Below are 8,963 nucleotides of genomic sequence, written 5' to 3' on the forward strand. Positions count from 1 at the left end.
TACGTTTTTGTGAAATTTATCGAATTAAAATTTTTCTCTACAATATAGCATTCGTTGTTCTTTTCGCACGATATTTCGAATGTTGTAATCACAGGAGATAAGCTGATTTATTTTGCTTTGCTTCGTACATTTAGCAGTTTCGAGGAAAAAAAAACTGTTATCAGTTGGGGCCCGACCAAATGGACTCGGGCAGTTCAACAGGGAGTTGGTGAAACTCGCGAAATAGCACTCAACTCACGACTTTCCCGTGAAATTTTGTCAATAAGGCAAACGTTCCTCCAAGGGTTAAGTAACTCGCGGAATTAACGTCGATGGCATTGTAAGGGCGCGAAAAAAGCGCAGCAGGGCAGGGGCTGGCAAAAGTTTGGCCCCCAGAGAGATTTGCGGTCTGCGACCCCCGGTTTACAACACCAGTGCTTTAACCCCTGAGCTATGGATTCATTTGATATTTTTTTCCTTTTATAGGATTGCGCTTCCACAGGATGCCCCATGGACCGAGTGTTTATCGGAGAAATTGTAGAGTAAAAATTTTTCGTTGAGATTTAGAAATATCCCATGTAAGCTATTTCGCAAAAATGTACAAATATTAATAGTAAAATACTTTCGTATAATCTATTTCAGCTTTTCTTTTGAAAATTCGACTTCAAATGTATTTTAAGTTAGAAAATTGTTACCGATCCTAATTTTGATTAATCGCAATTGTACACTGAGAAAAATTTTCATCGGATAAACCAATTAAATAGTATGTCCGATGGTTAATTTTTCCGATTACTTTTTCCGATTAAATTATGGATATATCCGATGAAATTTATCCGATGAAATGCAATTACCGATGAAATTTGATTGAAAAACCGATCAAATTTTTCATCGGATATACAATTTAATCGGACATATCCGTTTGTTATCATGTAATTGGATTATCCGATTATATTTAATCGGACATTTTTCTCAGTGTATCATTAGGAAACAGCTGTGATTAGATTAATTGGCAAAGACGCTGGAAACCGCAGTATCGACGATGATAGAGAAGACGGTATTTATAACAATTGGTTGCCGTACGTAGGCTGAGATTTTTGCAACGATGAAAACCCACCCTTACACCGTACCCAATTTATTTCTAACCCTCTCGGTTAAATGGCGCGTAAAACTCACGAAGGAATCCTTGAAGAACTACCAGTCTCAATGGGCCATTGTGAAGTACCCCTCGCTTTTAGAAACAAGCACGCCGGGACGCCGAGTTATTCTTTCTTTTTTTTTTTACAGGGATAGAATAACAACTACGCGGTGGATACCGGTTAACTTTTATCTTCCAACGTAGAGTTACACAGTGAGTTCCCTCCTTAGCTTTTTTTCGCGGTTCTTTCTCTTGCAGTCTTTTTGCACTCGCTTTTTGTAATCCAATACTCGCACGTTGACGCTACCGTCTTTTGAAAACTTTTGCTCGGAAGCACGGGAGCTTCGTAATAGCCACGGCATTGATTGCTCCGCAGTATCGACTCGCATTATTTTAACAATGCGTGATAATTTTTTTCAGCTTTTTTCTTTTAGAAATCACGCTTCGATCGACTTTTCCTCCTGTTTTGGCACATATGACTCAGTCCCGGAATTCGGACGGAGCTTTCTCCAAATTTCCCGCATATTTTATACTTCCTTTATCGAATTGCTACCGAAGAATGCAAAGGGTGGCAGCGCACGGAACGCCTCGTGGTTCCGTCGCCCATGTTGGGCAGGCGGTGCCAGCCTTAAAAGTTAATTGCAACGGCGGTCAGGCAAAGCAGCGGCAGATGTCCCGGATGTGAAATTTTCCTTGCCGAGGTCGGAGAGGGCGCGGAACTTGTGCAGTTTCAGCAGGAATGATGGGAGTTGGGTGAAGTCCTAATGCCCGCCGGACTCTGTCCCGCGGCGGCGAGGCTGAAGAAGGAAAAGGATAACGGCGGGATCCTCCGAAAGGGCGAGCCGATAATCGTTTCGGAAGTGGGTTCGTAAATAACGGCACGAACGGGTCCCTTCTCGGAGTTTGGGGACGGAGAAACGCGAGTTTGCTGTGCATTTAAGAAATTGAATACACTTTACATCATAATGAAAATGAATTTGCCACTTAAGAATTATATTTACAGATAATTACAAAAGACATGAGATAATAAGATTCTTTCGCGGCACAGGTACGACCCCGTTTTACGACGGGGTCAGGTTAGGTCCCTGCAAAACAGGGTCGTAAAGTGAAAAGTCATAAAACAAGACCAATTTGTAATGTACAATTAAATGAGATAGCTTCTAAAATTACCGAAACTTTGCCAGGCTACTACTGTTTTCAAAAAAAAATATTTTAAACATTTTAAACGAGCCTAATTTATATTTCAGGTAATTACCTAGATAACGTTTAAAAAGGTAGCGAATGTGAAAAGTCATAAAATGGACCGTCGTAAAACGGATCCTACCTATAAAGATGTTCATTTTTTATACACTCACGTCAAATAACTTATTACACGATGCTGTATGTAAAATAAAAAAGTATGTATCTTAGACGCTGCTATCAAACGCTACGTGAGAGATCGCTTTGAATAACGTTTCACATTTGTGGAAAATTCATGGAATCTAAATGTCTAAATTCTTCTCGTACACAGAAATTTATATTTAAAACATTTTTCCTCTTTTTTTTTAACATTGACTTCTTTCACGGCATCAAAGGGAACGAGTATTAGTCGCAAAATTTTAACTGCACTCGAAAGAAATAAAAATAAAAGTATGATTTTAAAGAGATAAGAGTCAGAAGACGGGGAGGAGAAAACAATCGCTTTCTTCGGTCCTCACGTCGGCTTACATGTGTCTTCTTAAACTGTTACTCGAAACAGAGATTCGGGTGCAAATGCGTGCGAAAGTAAATCCTTCCGACACACAATGCTCCCTTTCCGCGAGACCCCGTCGATCCGTAAATTTCGTTGCTTACGTAAATACCGAGCGCCACGTATCCTTTACTTTGTGCTTAACTTGGTGAACCAGTTCGCCCTGTAATCCCTCGGGAGCGCATAGAGGCGGCGCAGGACAGGTCGAGTTTACTACGGCGAAGGAAATTCCCGCGGCAGCTCGCGCGTAGAATACCGAACGATAATTAGGTATCGATTTCCCACGTGCCACGAGGGTGCCGGCGATAATCGACTTCGCCTATCTTAGCCGTTGACCCCCTGCTCGTGTGTATACATCGCGTACGCTCGTAGTATTCTTCCGGGTATTCGTGAATTCCTCTAACCCAGTTCCATTGATGGCGGGAGCCAAGTATTTCGACGAGACGAGAACGCGCCGTTCGGCGCGCGTCTTGTACATATATGACAAATTGAAGGTTCCCTCGCTTCCGTAAAAACAACCATTCAAAGTGAAATTCTCAGAATGGCAAGAATGCGATCGTCTGCGTAATGGCAAGTTCGCGATTTTTGCAAGGAAAGTAGAGTCTTCAAAGGCGAGAAACATACTCGGCTAATGAATAACAGTGAGAGAGAGAGAGAGAGAGAGAGAGAGGTGAATTACTTGAGCGCAACTCTAAAAAAAAGACTTGACTAGTAGTTAATGTAAAAGCTTCCTGTAAAAATAGCATTTCGTTGCGAGAGTAAAGTAAAATTTACTCAACGCAGTTTCCAACTTTGCTGTGTATTATTGCGTACTGTTTCTTTAAATTTCTTTCATGCCTTCTTTTCAAGGGGATTTTCAAGCAGAAGTTTCTTATGCTAAGAATCAGTATCCAAGATGTTTGTTTGATACCCGAGTAACAACTAGTTTTTTAAATAAGCGATGCATTTTGAGAAATGCTACTCAAGTGCAGTACTCTGCTGTTCTATCGATACATTTTTTATTAGCCCTGCACAGTGGAACTATGTGAAACATTGAATTCCAAAGTATGTAAAATTAACAGGGGTTCAAGCAACTGCTATATCGAAATAACTGATTCTGAAATATAGTCTATTATGAGATAGGATTCTTTAACGCGACATAGTAGGCTTTTAACGTCCAAATTCAATGACAAATTTTTTTTCAACAATTACACGATCTAACAATCAATTTTCCGCTTAAATGAATTCAGTCCCAATTAATTCAGACCAAGGGCAATAAATTCATGGCATGGAACCAACAGATGATGCCTATTAATTAGCAGAAGTTCCGCTATCTCATATTAGGAGCCTATCTCATAATACGGGACTTTCCTCTATTTTATATCGTTACTCGAATAGGAAAATTCCAAAAGATTAATATTTCCAAGTCAGTACATATACAAGTATGCTCGATTTTTATGATATTTTAAAGAGTAAGCTTCGATTAATGTATGCGTGTATGCGATTTAAAAAGCATTACCGTATCGCTGTGGTATGTAACTTATGACTTACAATTAATTCAATCTCAAAATCAAAACATTAAATGTTACCATTAATTATACGTGTTATTTTCACCTCAATGACTTACATCCATATTCACGTCCACTTTCGTACTCGTATGATTCTATGACATTTCGATTTATTTGGATAAACAATTTTCTTTAGCATATAATTAGTAGAAATGTATTTGTACACGAATCTTAAAATATTACGAATATTAAATTCGCCAATATGTATAAATTTAATACGTTAAGTTATTCCATGATTCCATCGAGACAGAAATGACCGCGTGCCACACTGTAAAAATGTAAACTTACATACATAATAAGTGTAGCGATTACACTATTAATAACGGAATTATATATTGTAAATTTATGTACTTTTACAAAAATGTTTTTTTACTTTTTGTTGTGTAAATACTTGCTTATGCCTGATGGAAAATTACAAAAATTGTAAAATCTACACAATTGAAAGCAAGCAATTTACTTATTATATAAGGTAATAATTTTACCTACAAGGTGTCAATTTACTGACGTATATAAATATGCACCTTAATAGATGGTCCCAATATTACCTAATTTTTTTTACCGTGCACAAAAAGATGGACTTTACTTCTCTTGTCACACAGAATAGAGATCGCACTTAAAAAATAACTCTGTCCAGAGAACACGTTTCAGAATTTCTGAACGTCGTTTAATATTTTCTGTTTTTGAGTGGCCGGTGTACACCGATGGATTATACATAGTGACGTCAACTTTGCGGTGTGAATGCCCCGTATCTGGCTTGGAGGGTGCTGTGTGAACAGGACAGGCGTCCTAGATCAGACCTCGTGGTGCACGAAAAAGAAGCCATCCGTTAAAGTTTATATTCCACACTTTCGACGCTTCCTACAGCACCGGAACTGCGCTGTTCTTGACGATATACGTACGGTCGCCATAAGTCACGTACCGTACGAGCATCGGAGTATTCCCACCCCCGCGTATTTCAGAACTTGCACGCCCCTTTTTCCGAAAGGTGAAGTAGATAGAGATCAAGCGATTGAATAAGAAATACTGACATTTAACAAATTTTTTTTGCAAAACATCTCGCCATAATTTGAAAGCTATGCTACCTTGCACAAGAGACTAAAATTGTATAACGTTTGCGCTACAATCTTGAAAATTTCAATGGTCGATTAATTATGCAAATATAAATGAAGGAACGTATGCATAATGTAATAATCGGATAAGAACTATTTTAATTAAACAAATCCGCTATTAATAATTAAGACAACTCATAACAAATTAGACAAGAGACGGTTTTTTTAACAATTTACTTACTATATAAAATATTTTTACTGTAATTCCGGATTCTATGAATCGCCTGATTTATTAAATTATTCAAAATCTGGATTATTAATTGTTCAAGCTGTATGATAATACTAAAGGCAAATGTATTAATAATAATGATTATACATCCTATTAATAATAATTGTATATTTATTAATAATAATAATTACATACTTATCACCAATAAATATATTAATAAGTTAATACGAATATTAAATAATTAAATAATTAACATCAAATAATCAGATAATTACAGATATAATCTTATGAAACTTTTTATGCCACATCACGTATTACAATTTTTCATGAAAAGCAATGTATATATTATATTTGCGTTTGTCGACTTTTCACCAGAAACGAAATGTAACTTTTCCTTTCCCGAGTATTTTAACGAATTCACGAATGACGATGAAACGTGAACCTTCACTTTCCTCGTTCAATCAACTAAATGATTATATAATATTTGGTCACGCACTCCTCGAAAGTCCTAGATGGAATTGGGAGAGCATGGAAGTGATTTAATTAAAATTGTCCTTTTACCGCGGAAAAACGGAAGAATCGCGCGATCATGGTTTCTTTTGCCATAACGGAAAAGTGCTGAACAAGGGGAATAGATAGCTGAATGTAGAAGGCAATTAGTGTCTGTTCAATCTCTTTGTGCGTCTGACAGTATCCGCTGTTCTGCAATACGTAGATAATTCAAGTATTGACAAAGAAGTCCTCCGATACTGAGCCGAGCGTTTCGCATAGAGCGAAATTTCTTCATTATCATCAATTCAAAAAAGTCGCGCAGGAATAAAAGTTCTCATAAGTGTCCCAGAAAATTATTCGTACAGAATATCATTGCGGCAGAATTCACGGGCGTTCTTTTAATGAAAACAATTTTAACACAATCTATTTCACCATAATGTTATTATAACTGTACGCGTTAAAAATCGTTACATTTCAGCGAGAATATAGTCTGTAGAATCTGTGAAACTGCTTTGTAACATGCGTTTTACAGATCGGTGCGACCCTCGAAGGATTCAGCATGCTTGCTCTTGTAAGCACAATGTAAGCAACGAGTGTGCGCGCTAATGAAGAGAAGGATAATATAATTGTGCATTCGGTCGTGTGGCGAGTGCATAAATCTCGGCAGGGTGCGCGCAGTCCGAAGGAGGAGAGAGAGAGAGAGAGAGAGAGAAAGGTTGGGAAAAGCGAGAGGACAGGATAGTTGCCGTAAACCTCTTATCTGGAGCAAGGATACCGAGGAGCAGACTCCAAATTATCCCGCATACAATATATATATGTATATGTGAGCGTATATGTATGTATCCCTCATGCGCAAGGGTGCTTCTTGTTCTCTCCCCATCTTTCTCGAGAATAGTCCAAGTCATTTGATATTTTCATCACGAACATCGTTTCACTGTACGTGTCACTTTCAGCTAATTTCGATGTAATTGCAAGACGAAATGAGGCCATTCGTTTCTTTTGCTCTTTGTTCGATATTTAGATACAGATATTCGTTCGTTTCCCTCGCGGATATAACGAATACAAGTAAATGATATAGGGAAGAAATAATGATAATCTAACACTGGACAAAGATTTAAATTTCGAAACTAGAAAGAGTGGCTATAACGGCGTTTAACAATTAGTAAAAAATCATTCATTAATATTCATTTATTGATATATTAATCATAGCAAAGTGTATATATTTTCTGTTCCTAACAAAATAGAATAAATTTTTTTATTTGCAATTTCTGCAGTTTTTTTTGTATCTGTGCATTGAGCAACTTAATGCGGATCTTCTTTAGCAGCGTTAACTTTAGCAAAGATAACATATCAATTGATTTTACAGATTCTTGGTTCCATGGATTCCTAATTTCACAGATCCTTGCGTCTACGTCTACTTGCGTCACGTTACTTATAAATTTCTGATTTATTCATGAATATACGGTCCCCCTGTGGGCCCGTTTTAATGCCGCACAACGCAAATTCCCCTCATAAATAATATGCCTCGCATTTATCGCGGTGACAAAATTTTGCGGCGGAAATACTGATTTTTATACCTTTTAGGTACGCCACGCGGGTGCGGCATAGTTAAGAGGAATATTTCCTATAACTCTGCGGAGTTAAAAGGAATATTTCTATTCTCAGGGTGCTATTCGTTTCGCACATGAGTTATATATCGTTTCGCGTTTCTCTCCACCCCGTTTCTCCCCCAGACCTTTCGCCTTACCCGTTTTTGTCCCTTATACCGGGTGTCTCGACGGTAATCACGCTTTTTCATCATTACAGAAGCTAACCGAGTCTCTAAGAACAATCGCGTTTTTAAAATCCCATACGTTTTTATTATCGTTTAAACGCGATATCATTGAGATTAACGGCACGTTAATTCGACGAGAACAAGATTATATTGAATGCGCGAAAACGGTATATATTGCAGTCGATCAGATTTAATTCCCCCGCTTTCCCAAGAACCACCTGCATCTTCTCGAACGCAATCTCCTCTAATTGTTTCCGCGGTAATTCTCGTTGAAACGAAGTGCGGTTTCGACGGGGAGCGCTATACGTGTAAGTATGTAATACATTTACACACACATCACGTCACAGCCGCCCCCTCCGTCCCCCACACGATGGAAGTAACGCTCGCGTTGCCAATTTACATGTCCCGTCTTGGTTGCCCGTGAGCGCACTTCGCCTACTTATGTACGTGATTCCACACCCGTACACCGTAAAGACTTACCTTCGTCACTTATATGAGCAAAGTGTCAAAGAACTTTCGCACTGCCTCGTCACGAGTCAGCTAGGGATCAAGATGTCTGAGCTATCACGAAAATGATCAAAGTCGGAACCGAGAACCAAATTTTCTCCCGGGAAAATTGCCACCACGAATAAGCGCGAATTCCCTTCTCCGCGTACACTTGTCATCAGGTTGGTCTATTATCACTGTTAAATATCTCCCGCCATTACTTTCCATTTTTTGGGCACAATTCTTGTTAAGATCGTACAGAAATAACGAACCGAATATTCCGTATAAATCTCCCCAAGATCTGTAAGTTAATTGGAAGTGTCAAAGATCTCGAGTGTTCAATTGAGGGTAATGGCGTTGATGTTTTGCCATCGGTTTATTACGAGAGAATCCAGTTCTCACAGATTCGATATACGTTATAAATAAACGTACTTGTATGAAATTTCTTATAACGTAATTACAATTCATAATATGATGAAATAATTCAATAAATCGGTCATTCTGTCACGTCCTTTTAGAGCAGATATCTTGGTGAGTTATTTC

Source organism: Vollenhovia emeryi, unplaced genomic scaffold (genome assembly GCF_000949405.1).
Source record: "Vollenhovia emeryi isolate VEMERY1.0 unplaced genomic scaffold, V.emery_V1.0 DF939188.1, whole genome shotgun sequence".
Classification (NCBI taxonomy): domain Eukaryota; kingdom Metazoa; phylum Arthropoda; class Insecta; order Hymenoptera; family Formicidae; genus Vollenhovia; species Vollenhovia emeryi.